This window comes from Lagenorhynchus albirostris, chromosome 2 (genome assembly GCF_949774975.1).
Source record: "Lagenorhynchus albirostris chromosome 2, mLagAlb1.1, whole genome shotgun sequence".
Lineage (NCBI taxonomy): Eukaryota > Metazoa > Chordata > Mammalia > Artiodactyla > Delphinidae > Lagenorhynchus > Lagenorhynchus albirostris.
This window is the reverse complement of record NC_083096.1, coordinates 167,367,902-167,381,920: the sequence shown is the minus strand read 5'-3', so window position 1 is coordinate 167,381,920 and position 14,019 is coordinate 167,367,902. Positions and strand designations below refer to the sequence as shown.

At 41.6% G+C, this 14,019-nt stretch overlaps 2 protein-coding genes across 20 annotated transcripts in view; one reads left to right on the top strand and one right to left on the bottom strand.

Moving 5' to 3' along the window:
• Positions 1-9,705, bottom strand: part of STPG1 (sperm tail PG-rich repeat containing 1) — a 51,335-nt gene extending 41,630 nt beyond the window's left edge. The window contains exon 1 of the mRNA XM_060141088.1: positions 9,605-9,705. The gene's annotated coding sequence lies outside the window, so the exon portion shown is untranslated. The remainder of the gene's footprint in view (positions 1-9,604) is intronic.
• The window catches only part of NIPAL3 (NIPA like domain containing 3), a 76,402-nt gene that overhangs the window by 10,994 nt on the left and 51,389 nt on the right, over positions 1-14,019 (top strand). For 12 of the 19 annotated variants that reach the window (XR_009539049.1, XR_009539052.1, XR_009539048.1 and 9 more), the window contains exon 1: positions 11,267-11,372. The exons of 2 other annotated variants lie outside the window; for them this stretch is intronic. The gene's annotated coding sequence lies outside the window, so the exon portion shown is untranslated. Of the gene's footprint in view, positions 1-11,266; positions 11,373-11,397; positions 11,464-12,252; positions 12,397-14,019 lie in introns of those variants that run through there. 5 more of the 19 variants (XM_060141075.1, XM_060141076.1, XM_060141078.1 and 2 more) reach the window with 5 other exon arrangements.

Genomic DNA, 14,019 nt, shown 5'->3' with positions numbered 1-14,019 from the left:
AAATTTATTTCTACTGAGATAATTTACATACAATATAATTCATCGGTTCAAAGTGTACAGTTTTAAGTTTTGGCAAGTGTTTACAATTGTGTAAAATACCACAACAATTAAGATATAAATATGTCCATCCTCCGCCTCCCCAAAGCTCCCTATGTCTCTTTGCAGTCAATACCCTCCTAACCCTGGCATCTGGAAACCACTGCTTTTCTTTCTGTCACAATAGTTGCCTTTTCTAGAATGTCATATATGTGTAATCATACAGTATATATACTGTTTTGTGTCTATTTTTTTTCACTTAACACAATGCTTTTGAGATTCTCCCATGTGGTAGCATGTATCAATAATTTGTTCCAGTTGCTACACATTCTCACCAACACATTTGGTAAGTCTTACTAATTTTAGGCATTCCAATGATTGTATAGTGGTATCTCATTGTCATTTTAATTTGTATATTTTCATGTGCTTATCTGCCATTTGTTTACCTCCTTTGGTGAAGTGTCTGTTCAAATCTTGACTATTTTTTAAACAATTGGGTTATCTCACTATTGAGTTATAGAAGTTCTTAATATATTCTGGATACAAGCCCTTTATCATATATGTGTTTTAGAAATATCTGCTCCCAGTCTGAGGCTTGCCTTTTCATTTTCTTAACAGTGTCTTTTCAAAAGCAGAAGTTTTCGTCTTGATCAGGTCGAATTTATCGATTTTTTTTATGGTTTGTGATTCTTTTTTGTCTTGTCTAAGAAATCTTTGCCTAACTCAAGGTCACAAATATTTTCTCCTATGTTTTCTTCTAGAAGTTTTATGCTTTTAGCTATTATGCTTAGGTCTAAGATTCATTCTGAATTAAATTTTATATTTGGCATGAGATATAGGTCAGGTTTGTTTTATTGCATTTAAATATTCAGTTGTTTTAGCACCATCTGTTGAAAAGAATATCCTTTTCTCTATTGAATTATTTTGGCATAGTCATCAAAAGTCCAAGAATTCTGTTCTTTTGAACTATATGTATACCCTTATACCAACAGCGCACTATCTTGGCTTTATAAGTTTTGAAATCAAGGTAGTTGCAACTTTGCTCTTCATTTTCAAAATTATTTTGACTATACTAGTTCTTTTTAAAGTTATTACTATATAAGTTTCAGGAGTATAGAATTGTAATTTGACATCTGTGTACACTACAAAATGATCACCATCACAGGTCTAGTTACCATCCATCACCATACAGTCGATGCCCTTCACACATTTCACCCTCCCCCCCCAGCACACTTCCCCTCTGGGAACCATTGGTACTAGCCCTTATAAGCTCTTTCGAATTACCATGCAATTTATACAACTAGAAGATCAATTTCTACCAAAAAACCTCTTTGGATTTGAATTGGGATTGCACTGAACCTATAAAACAATTTAGAGAATTAATATCTTAACTTTGTCGAGTGTTATGATCCATTAATGTGGTATATTTCTCCAATTATTTTCAACATTAAGTATGACGATGTTAATTGTAGGTTTTCTTTTTTATTTATTTATTTTTAATTTTTTTTTGTGGTACGCGGGCCTCTCACTGTTGTGGCCTCTCCCGCTGCGGAGCACAGGCTCCGGACGCGCAGGCTCAGCGGCCATGGCCCACGGGCCCAGCCGCTCCGCGGCATGTGGGATCTTCCCGGACCGGAACACGAACCCACGTCCCCTGCATCGGCAGGCGGACTCTCAACCACTGCGCCACCAGGAAAGCCCTGTAGGTTTTCTTATAAAAGCATTTTATCACTTCCAATTCTAGTTTCTTCAGAGTTTTTAACAGGAACAGGTGTTGAATTTTATCAAATACTTTTTCTGCATCTATGGAAATGATCATATTATTCTTTTTGAGTATTCTAATGGGATTATATTGATTGATTTTCAAATGTTAAAACAACCTAGTATTTCTGGAATAAATTCTACTTGATCATGATATACTATCAATTTTGTATATTGCTGAATTCAAGGTAGGCAGACTCTCAACCACTGCGCCACCAGGGAAGCCCAGTGGGAAGGTTTTTTAATGACAAACTCCATTTGCTTGTTAGATATAGGGTCTTCAGATTATCTATGTCTTCTTGAGTGAGCTTTGGTAATTTGTGTCTTTCAAGGAAGATTTTCCATTTCATCTCTGTCGTGTAATTTATTGGCATTAAGTTGTTCATAATAGTCCCTTATTATCCTTTATGTCTGTGAGTTCTGTAGTAATATCCCTCCTTCATTTCTGATATTGGTAATTTGCATCTTATATCTTTTTGTAAGACTGGCTAGAGGTTTATGGATCTTTTCAAAAGAAAACAGCAAGGGGTTTCATTGATTTTTTTCCCATTTCTGTTTTCTATTTCATTTATGTCTACTATTACCATTATTATTTCCTTCTTTCTATTTACTTTAGGCTTCATTTGCTCTTCTTTTTCTAGCTTTTTAAGGTGGGAGCTTAAATCATGGAATTTAGACCTTTCTTCTTTCTTAATATAAGCATTTAATACTATGAATTTTCCTTTAATCCCTGTTTTAACAGCATCTCATGAATGTTGAAATGTTGTGCCTTCATTTTCTTCCTAAACTAGCTTCTATTTTCTTATCTTTTTTTTTTTTTTTTTTTCCGGTACGCGGGCCTGTCACTGTTGTGGCCTCTCCCGTTGCGGAGCACAGGCTCCGGACGCGCAGGCCCGGCGGCCATGGCTCACGGGCCCAGCCGCTCCGCAGCATGTGGGATCTTCCTGGACCGGGGCACGAACCCATGTCCCCTGCATCGGCAGGTGGACTCTCAACCACTGCACCACCAGGGAAGCCCCTTATAATATCTTTAGACATATGGTTTATTTGGAAGACTGCTGTTTAATTTCCAAGTAGCTGGAGGGATTTTGAGTTTTTCTGTTGTTATTGGATGGAGGTTTTTTAAAATAAATGTCAATTAGGTCAAATTGGTTGATAATGTTGTTCAAGTCTTTTATATCCTTATTGATTTTCTCTTTATTCATTCTATCAATATGGAGAGAAAAGTGTTGAAATCTCCCACATTATATTATTGGGAATTTGTTTATTTCTTTTTTAAGTTTTGTCAGTTTTTGTTCCATGTATTTTAAAGCAGTGTTTGGTGCATGCACATTTATAATTTTTACCTCTTCTTGGTGAATTGAACCCTTTATCACTGTGAAATGCCCCTCTTTATCCCTGGTAATATTCCTTGTTCTGAAGTCTATTTTTTCTGATATTAATATAGTCACTCCAGTTTTCTTTTGACTGTTAGCAAACTGTATCTTTTTGCATCCTTTTACTTTTAACCTATCCGTGTCTTTATATTTAAAGTTGGTTTCTTAAAGGTAACCTATAGTTGAGTTGGATCTTGGTTTCTTAAAATCTGTTCTGGTTATCTCTTTTTTTTTTGAAGAAGAAGGAGTTTATTAATTAATTAATTAATTTTTGCTGTGTTGGGTCTTTGTTTCTGTGCGTGCGCTTTCTCTAGTTGTGGCAAGTGGGGGCCACTCTTCATCACGGTGCACGGGCCTCTCTTGTTGTGGAGCACAGGCTCCAGACGCGCAGGCTCAGTAGTTGTGGCTCATGGGCCTAGTTGCTCCGCGGCATGTGGGATCCTCCCAGACCAGGGCTCGAACCCGTGTCCCCTGCATTAGCAGGCAGATTCTCAACCACTGCGCCACCAGGGAAGCCCTGGTTATCTCTTTTTGATTGGAGTGTTTAAAATTTTTACATTTAATGTAAAAATTTATATGGTTGGATTTAAATCTACCATTCTCCTATTTGATCTTTGTTCCTTTTTTCCTTCATTCTTTTGGATTAAATGAGTATTTCTTATGATTCAATTTTACCTTCATTGCTGATTTATTAGCTATACCTATTTTATTTTTAGCAGTTGCTTTAAGGTTTAGCGTTTACATCTTTATCACAGTAAAAAAAAACACCACTTCACATACAATGTAAGAACTTTACAATAGTATACTTCCCTTTCCCACATTCCATACTTTTGTTGAGATACATTTTAGTTCTACATATATTATGAATCTCATGTTATTTTTTTTTTAAAGACTTGTTTTCATTTTATTCATTTTTTGGCTGCATTGGGTCTTTGTTGCTATGCACGGGCTTTCTCTGTTGTGGCAAACGGGGACTACTCTTTGTTGTGGTGCACGGGCTTCTCATTGCGGTGGCTTCTCTTGTTGCAGAACTCGGGCTCTAGGCACGCAGGCTTCAGTAATGCAGCACACGGGCTCAGTAGTTGCAACATGTGGGTCCTAGAGAGCACGGGCTTCAGTAGTTGTGGTGTGGGGGCTCAATAGTTGTGGCGCGCAGTCTCAGTAGTTGTGGCACATGGGCTTAGTTGCTCTGCGGCATGTGGGATCTTCCCAGACCAGGGATCGAACTCATGTCCCCTGCATTGGCTGCCACCAGGGAAGTCCCTCGTGTTATTTTTCATTTAAACAGTCAATCATTTTTTAAGGAGATTAAAATAAGAAAAAATGTATTTTATATTTACCATTGTCAGTGTTCTTTAATTCTTTGGGTTTATCTAAGCTTCTGTCTGGTATCACATTCCTTCTGTCTGCAGAACCTATTTTAACATTTCTTGTAGTGCAAGTCTTTCGATAATGCATTCTCTAGGTTTTTGTTTGCCTAAAATAATCTTTTTTTCTTTCATTTTCTTAGTTATTTTTATTGGTAATAGAATTCTGTGTTGACAGTTTCCCTCCTCTCCCCAACTTTAAAATGTATTACTCCATTGTCTCCTAACTTGCATAGTTTATGATAAGTGATCCACTGTAATTCTTATCTTATGTCCTAATATATCTTTTTTACCCACCATTTTTAAGTTTTTCTGTTTATCACTTTTATTCAGAAATTTGATTTTGATGATGATTTTGCATCATTTTATTATTTTCTTTATGTTTTTACTATTTTGGATTCATTGAAATTCCTGAATCTGCAGATTTATAGTTTTCATCAAATTTGGAAAATATTCAGCCATTATTTTTTCAAAAAATTTTGAGCCTTTCGCCACCCTGGCTTCTTTCCTGGAGCTACAAGTATACGTATATAGATTACTTAATATTGTCCCACAATCACTGAGATTCTGTTCTTGCCCCTCCCCACCCACTTTCATTTGGACAGTGTATATTGCCTTTAAGTTCAATGATCTTCTGTAGTTTCTAATCTGCTGTTAATCCCATCTATTATATTTTTATTTCAAATATTGCATTTCTCATCTCTAGAAGTTACATTTGGGTCCTTTTAAAAAATATTTTCCATTTCTATCTTCATTATGTTCATGTTTTCCTTTACATATTTGAGCATGTTTATAATACCTGCTTTAATGTCTTTTTCTACTAATTTTTAAAAATTTATTTATTTATTTATTTTTGGCTGCATTGGGTCTTCGTTGCTGCACACGGGCTTTCTCTAGTTGTGGTGAGCGGGGGCTACTCTTCATTGTGGTGCGTGGACTTCTCATTGCGGTGGCTTCTCTTGTTACAAAGCACGGGCTCTAGGCGTGCAGGCTTCGGTAGTGGTGGCTCAAGGGCTCTAGAGCATAGGCTCAGTAGTTGTGGTGCATGGGCTTAGTTGCTCTGCGGCATGTAGGATCTTCCCGGACCAGGGCTCGAACCCATGTCCCCTGCATTGGCAGGCAGATTCTCAACCACTGTGCCACCAGGGAAGCCCCTTTTCTACTAATTTTATGATCTCTGTCATTTCTGGGACTGCTAATATTGACTGCTCTTTCTCTTGGATATGTGTCATATTTTCCTGTATTTTTCATGTCCAGCAATTTTGTACTGGACGCTGGATATTGTGAGTTTTACACTGTTGGGTACTGGATTTTGAAGTATTTCTGTAGAGTGTTGCATTTTTTTTTTTCTGGCACAATTTCCAGTAACTTACAGACCCATATGCTCCTTTCCAGCTTTTTAAGCTTTGTTATAGTGAATCCAGAGCAGCTTTTATTCTAGGAATAATTTATCTCTACTACTAAGACATGATATTTCTATAGACTCTGCCCAATCAATCCTCATCTGATATAGTGTCTCTCTATTCTGGTTTATGGGAACATGAAGTAGTCCCAGTTCTGTGTAAGGCCCAGAAATTGTTCAGCCTACTGCCTTCTGGTGGTTCTTTCCCCCGTCTTAGTTTCTTCTCATGCATGTGCCCATCATTCCTCAGCCAAAGACTTAAGGAGAACTCTCTTCCTATTTCTGAACTTTTTATGTGCAGGTCTCTCCTTTATGGTGTTCTACCCTGTAAATTCCAGCTGCTTTGGTCTCCCTGAACTCTGATTTCTATCTCCCCAGCTCAGAAACTGAGGTTTCCCTCACCCTGAACTGTGGCCTAGAAACTGCCCCCAGCACTAAGCTGGAGCAATTGTGGGGCTCACCTCGTTTTTCTTCTCTCAGGGATTACAGTACTGGGCTCCCTGTTGTTCAATGTCTAAAAACTATGTTTCCTATATTTCTCTGTTTTTTCAGTTGTTAACAGCAGGAGCATGATTTAATTTTCATAGAAGTTAATCTTTCATGAACAGACTTGAGTTTTATTTTGCTCACCTTTTTTCCTAAGGAACTTACATCATTTATAAATACTAAGGAATGAAGGATTGAATAAATGATGTTATGCTCTACCAATCCTTTGCTCCTTCAGTATTTACTCTTTACTTTATTCTATCACCCTCACAGCAGCAATTCTCAATCATTTATGGTGGACAATCTATACTAAAAACTTAATATTTAATATAATTATTGGCAACACACTCAAAGGAATTAAGAAATCAAAAACAACAGAAACAAGTCAATATCGATCACAGCACAATCACTACTCTAGTATATGAATGTCTTTTAGGATCTATAAAAGCAGCCACTATTCACTTACCACGTCTCAGTGCAGTGTTGTTGTCTTAGTAATAACCATCTACTTCCCTAGCTGCAATAAAGCTGTTATTTTTTAAATGCATTAGTGTGCTAGAATTATGAGTAATTAGAAAAGGTTTAAACTTCCTATTACAATGGTTATATGTACATATTGTCAAATTTTTGGAAAGATAAATTTAAAAGATTTAAAAAAACAATCCATATTCCTACCACCCAAAGACAACACTATTAATAATGTTTTCCAGCCTTGTTACTGCATACCTGTGAAGCCAGGATGAGAGAAGGTACAGCCCAGGTGTGAATGGAGCACTGTGCAGATGTGCCTCACTGGTGCACTTGCTTGTTCATGACAGGATGTCGTGGGCCTGGAATCTAAGAAAGAGCAATGAAGATATACTAACTTCCTAATCAACAGCATATGTTTAAGCAGTTCCCAGGTGAGGGCCAGTGCAGTGATCAAGAGTATCCAGTCCTCTGTTCAAGGTTAATAGTCCTGGGTTCTGCCACTTAATAGTTCTTATTTGGATGAGTCACTTGACCTTTTAAATCCATTTCCTCTTCCATAAAGGGAGATTGGTAATAGTACCTTCCTCTCAAGTTGCTTGTGAGGATCAAATACGATGATCCACAAGTAGTAGTTAATGCTGCCTAGCCTACAGTAGGCTTTTATTAATATTAGATTTTAATACATGCACGGGGATAATGCATTAACAGCTTAAAATAATAGCTGTCATTTCTTGAGCCCTTACACTCCTAAATGCCTTGTATAGAATACTTCACGCAACCCTTACAATAATCCAGTGAGGTATTATCCCCATTTTACAGATGAGAAAACTGAAATTCAGAGGGAGGGGTTAAGTGACTTACTCAAGGTCACACCAGAAGTAAGAGGTGGGATCAGGCTTTGAACCCAGGATGTCTGACTTCTGCTTGCTCTGAACCACTATAATAACCTCTAAGGTAGCACACACTAAATGTTAACATGCTAAATGTTGACATTTACTATCCTTGAGTGTGTATGGTTGTTTTTTTAAAAATTAGGACATTGCATAGAGTCCTATGCAATGTACTATGCAAATAGAGTCCTATGCAAATATTTAGGCTGTCTTGAATTTTCACAGGATGCTGGGGGTCCCCAGAACTCAGTTTGAAAATTCCTGAGGCAGTTCACTGTTGGGTAGTTCTAACTGCTAGAAAGTTCCTGCGTGAATCAGATCAGAGTAAGTCTCACTCCTCTTCCACCTTGGTGAGTTCTGAAATGCAGGTCATAGCTTGTAGCCTTTTGTGAAGCTTTTATGTGCATGTGTATGTGTGCTGGATCACAATATAAAATGCGTTTCTTACCATGGGTCACAGTCAAAAAGTTTGAAAGCCACTGTTATATATGACTATTCTTCAGGTATTTGAAGGCAGCTGTCATAACCCACAACCTAAAGACTAATCCTCTTCTCCACAAGGGACCTCTTCAGCTTCTGCAATACCCTTGTAACATGGGGATTCCTCCCTTATACTGGGTACCATCCTCTGGCCCTGTCACCAGATTCATCCGGGCCTCTCCTCAAATTGCCTTTGGGATGACTTCCTTGACCACTCTCTCTTCGGAAGCACCACCTATCTCTCTCTAGTCCCTGACCCTGTCTTATTTTTCTCAAAGCACTTTTTTACTACCCAACATCATAGTTTATATGTAATATGTAAAATATTTTTTTATGATCTTCATCAATAAGATGTTCATCACTGAATCCCCAATCTGTTTCCTGGCACATAGCAGTTGCTCAATAAATATTTGTGGACTGAATGAATGGATGAATACTAGGAGTAGACACATTTTATCCATAATGTATATAGATGTACTCATAATATTAAATACAACTCTTTCCATTAGGAGCTACATTCTAGAAAGCTTTAACTCACAAAACTACAACTGTAGGCATGTTTTCATTCTACCATCTCTATGCTTTAAAAAACCCTTATTATTTATCTTATAGTATTATCACATATTTCATATATTTATGCATGTATTTTACTGTACAAGTATATCAATATATACTACCTCGTGTATACTGTTACCTTTATGTGGAATTTTATGGGACTTGCATGAGTAGTTTTGACTATATGAGATTTTTATTGATTCAGTTACAATGCTATGGTGCATCTTGGAAGTATTTTACATTTTTCAAAGCAATCTTGGGTAAATAATCTATTTGATATTTTTCTGAAGCCGAGAAAGTGTGTCGGAGAGCTGGAATAAACTTCCGCTGGCTGCCGGCTAGTGACCTCTAGATTCCAATCACAGCCTTTCGTTTCACAGATGGGTAAACCGAAGCCCCGAGCAGGGAAGGAGATGGAGTGGACCTGGGATTAGAATTTAGCTCTTTGTGGTCCACCTGCTGCCAGACGCCCCCAAACGTTTGTCCACTCGCCGGGGCTGAGGCAGGGGAGTCAGATGCCCACGCTCCTCACCGGAGCTCTATGAGGAAGGGATGCCCTGGTTATTATCACCACTTTTCAGGTGGGGACTCTGAGGGCACACCTCCAGGGAGGGGAACCTCCAACAGTGGCTTCTTCCGGCCCTCAGGGACCATCTAGCTCGGCAGCGGAATTCCGCACGCACCGGGTAGGCGGCGGTCTCAGTGGGCGTCCCATGCGGTGCGCCGGGTCCTCCTCCCCACGACCCTGGCATCCGTCCCCCAAAAGGGACATCTTCCTACCTTGTCGGCTCCCCCAGGGCTGAATCTGGCCTGTCAACCTCCCTGTCGCTATGGCAACCACAGGCCTAAACGTTCTACCTTCCACCTCTGCCCGCTTCCGGATGAACTCGAGCCAATGGTGTCCTCCGTTTCTTAAGCGTGAAAAGTTGTTGGCCAATGATCAGAGGCATTTCAAAAACCGCTGGGAAGCTGCCAGAATTTTAGGGTTCGGGTTAACTACGTCAGGATGGGTGGGGAACCTTAACAGGGCTTATCTAGGCAACCCCCCAAAATCTTGTGATAGACCCAAAGCCTTAGACTTTTGATCACCCAGAAATCCTACTTCAAAGAATAAACCTAAAAGAACTAACATTCATCAAAGCCCTGTTTATAAGAGCCAAAGAAAAAAGACTGAAACGGGCAACCTACGAGGGCAGCCATGTAGTGTCCCAGGAGCCCCTCTTTACACACTTAACAGCAATCACAGTGATCTTGTCATTCGCTCTCTTAGAACACTCCAAGGGCTCGCCTTTAAACTTAGGATGAAATCCAAACATCTTCATATAAGCTGTCCTTGCCCGTCCCGCTCCCCCTTCCCACGCGCCAGAAAAATCTCGCACCAGCCACGCTGTCCTTTGGGCAGTTCCTACAATATGTCAACCTCGTCCTGCTCTCGGGTGTTCCCTCTGAGTTCGCTTGGTGTCAGGATCTGAACCACAACTGCCTCTTTCTCATCATCGAGGTCTCTGTCCAAATGTCATGTCTTCACCTGTAAAATGGGCATGAGCCCCATGTCTCGCTCAGGGGGTTGTTGAGAGGATCTGAAATGAAATGCACGTGAGTGAAAAAGCAGAAGCTCCATGCACGTATTAATTATTTTTTAAATACAACTCATTTTTTAAAATTTTTAAATTGAAATATAGTTGCTGTACAATATTATATGTTACAGGTGTACAGGATAGTGATTCACGATTTTTTAAGGTTTATACTCCATTTATAGTTATAAAATATTGGCTATATTCCCTGTATTGTACAATATATCCTCGAGGCAATTATAATTATTACACTTGTACATTACGGAAGCATTCAAGTGCTGGGCTTACTGGTGGACCTTAAGTATTGCTGAGCTGGGGACGTACCGGGAGGGCTGGTATATTGTGCTGCCAACAGGTGTTCCGGGAGGATAGGCAAGGAGAGACTTTTATGCCCCGCGGCTTTGGGAGGAACCGGGCCTTGAAAAATGTGTAGGATTTGAATACCTGGTGAGAGCGTGGGGGTGGGGCAACAGCAGGAGCAAAGCCCGGGAGGGGGCTCTGAGGATAAGGAGGCAGGACACCTGGCAGGCTGCCCACCTGTAGGGCAAGTGGAGTGAGCAAGTCACCGGAGCTTTCCAGACACAGCCCGAGGAGGGAGCGGAGTTTTGTTCCAACGTCTTTCCTGTGGCCGCTAGAAGGCACCCTCTCCAGGCGAGCGCAAAGCTCCTGCGGGGCGCCGCCTCCTCAAGGCTCTCCCCCTACGCTTCAAGCAAGCTTCTCGGCGGAGCCAATGCCGGCGGCCTGTCCCGCCCACCCCCTCCTCGCAGCCACTCGCCTGCGCCAAATACCTGCCAGCTTTTGACTGGCAGGCTGTCTGGCAAATCAAATCGCGGCCTTGAAAGCAAAACACTGCAGCACTCGGGCTGCTCTGGGTTGGGGAAGGAATCTGGGAGGCTGTGCCTCCGGGTTGCGCGAAGAGTCTAAGTCATTGCTCAGAAACCTCTGATAGGTGGGCCTTAGCGGAAACGCCGCCGGTGAGTAGTGATTAAGACTAAGGGCGGGGGAAGGGGGACTTGAATTCACCCTTCGTTTCAGGAAAAGCGAATGCATTTGTGATCATCTACCGTAAATATCTTCCTTGTCATTTTGGGTCTCATTGCCTCAGAATGCTTTTTCCATTTTCGCATCGAGGAGAGGGGCATGGATTTGCCTTAGTAAAGGTGATGCCAGGCGTTACCAAATCAGGAAGTGAACTAGAGTAACTTCGCCTAAATTGTACCTATACACGCCGGCTTGGGCGATAGCAGACGGTGGAGTTATCAGGTGGATGAGAGAAGGCCTTCTTGATCCATGTTGGCCTCTGGAAGTTGTTTCCTGCGCATTGGGTGGGGACTTTAGCGTGTAACCCTTTAGTGAGCCAAAGCCCAGGAAAGGGAAAGCGCTTGGCCTGTAACTGGCACTCAGCAACTGGAAGCTGAATTTGCAGGTGTTGGGAAAGGGCGTGTTTGAGTTTTTCAGGCAGAGCCAAGACCCGACTCTTAGCAGCCACGAGCTACGTTTCTCTAGGCTGGGAAACCGTATTCTGTGGGTCAGTGAAGTAATTCATTGAGATGAGGGCTGGGGGATGGAGTGGAAGCCATCACCTAGTGAATTATCTTTCCTTTTTTGAGTCAGCGACCCTGTGCTCACTGGTGGCTGTGAGGTCCTCAAAATTAAGGGGTGGCTGGCAGCACAGAGTTGGCTCCTTGCCTCTAGGGCATATGTTAGTCCTGGAAAAGTGCTTTGAAGTAAGGAAAAGAGAGTCGCTGGGCAAAGAATGTGTGCCTTATAAGGAAGGGCAACTTGCAGAGAGTTCCTCCAAGGCTTTTAGTCCCAACGGCTACCCAGCTGAGGGAGAGTTTTCTGTCTTTGCAGGCCGTGATGCCTCAGAGGCCTGGGTTTCCTGAGGCAGAGAGGGAAGCTGCTTTTTCAAAGCGAATTAAATGAGAGTAACCACAGCCGCTACAAAGGAGGGCAAAAACAGAAACCCACCTGGAGGAACCAGCTGATCCAAAGGAGGTTAGTTAGGGGCCTGGATTCCCATCAGCCTCTTGGCACATCCCTGAGGTCTCTCTGATGTGCTGTGGGCGGGGCTGGCTATACTGGCTGTATCTCTGGAGTCGTGGTTGGTTAGGCCTGAGTAATCCGTTCTCTTCTTGCCTGTGAAGCAGCCACGGTGCACCAGGTGCTTCACAGGCCTGTCTATAGCCAGTCAGCAGGTATGTATGGAGGTCACCGTGCCAGGCTCTGGGCTAGATCTCGGCAGGGAGCAACGGAGCAGGGGATTCAGCAAACTGCTTCCCAGAATTTGTGCTCCAGTGCCCCTTCACCTCCAGGCCGAAAGCCTCTAAGAGGGTCTCAGAGATCAAGGGAACCCTGGGCCACCCTTCCTTCCTAAGGCATAAAAGTATAGTGAATAATAATTACGCTTTTCACAAGATTACAAACAAATATTCGTAGGGCTTTACAGTCAGGGAGGTCTGGTTATGGGATGTGAGTTACAAAGTTGTCTGATGAGTGTACTTCAGGTATATATATACTGAATATATAACCTCATCTAGAGGCAGAAGCAATCATTTAACTTTGAGGCCCTTTGACAAAGTGAGACCTGGGCTACATTGTCTACGTGCTGCCCCTGTGCTAAGCCCTGCATCTGATGTCTCCTAGATACTGGACTCAGTGTTAGTCCTATAACATAAGACTGTGCTGTTCACACCAGGAACCAGAATTCCTGGGCCTAGGGCTAGATAACAGAAGGAACTGGAAGCTACAGGAAAGATAGGAGGCAGCTTTCTGACACCTTGAGGCACAGCAGAGACTTTGGCATGCAGTAAGCCCTCAAATATTCGTTGCTTGAGAGAAAGAAAGGTGTATTCATAGGCAAATTAAATAATTAGACCGATAATAATAAAATTAATACTAATAATAACTGACATTCATTGACCATTCACTGTGCACATATTTTATATGCATTATTTCACCAAATTCTCAAAACACATGGGCTTCGAATACCCATATTTCACAGCAGAGGAGACTGGCTGAAAAGTTAAATGACTTGGCCAAGGTAAAACAGGTAGCACATGGCGAATCAAAAGTAATTTAAAATATTTTTATATTAAAATAAACATAGGGCTTCCCTGGTGGGGCAGTGGTTGAGAGTCCGCCTGCCGATGCAGGGGACACGGGTTCATGCCCCGGTCCGGGAGGATCCCACATGTCGCAGAGCGGCTAGGCCCGTGAGCCAGGGCCGCTGCGCGTCCGGAGCCTGTGCTCCGCAACAGGAGAGGCCACAACAGTGAGAGGCCCGCGTACCGCAAAAAAATAAAATAAATAAACATAGACTTTGCAGTAGAATCCAAATTTTTATGTTTTTTTTTTTTTTAATATAAGAAGACGTCAAAGAAATCCTTAGCACTTGCAGAAGGTATTTTGGCCATGCTTCCTATAACACTAAGGGCGTACTTCCTCTTTCTCTATTTGGTAGAAAAGCTTGAGATGCCCTGAAAATATCTGTCCAATGAAGTTAATGGGAATTACCGTCATTGCTTGTTGTACTTGAGGCCACAATTTACCCCTGTTCTACAGATGAGGCAACTGAGACTCCAGAGGCAATATGATCTGGTCACTTAGGTCTTCCCCCTC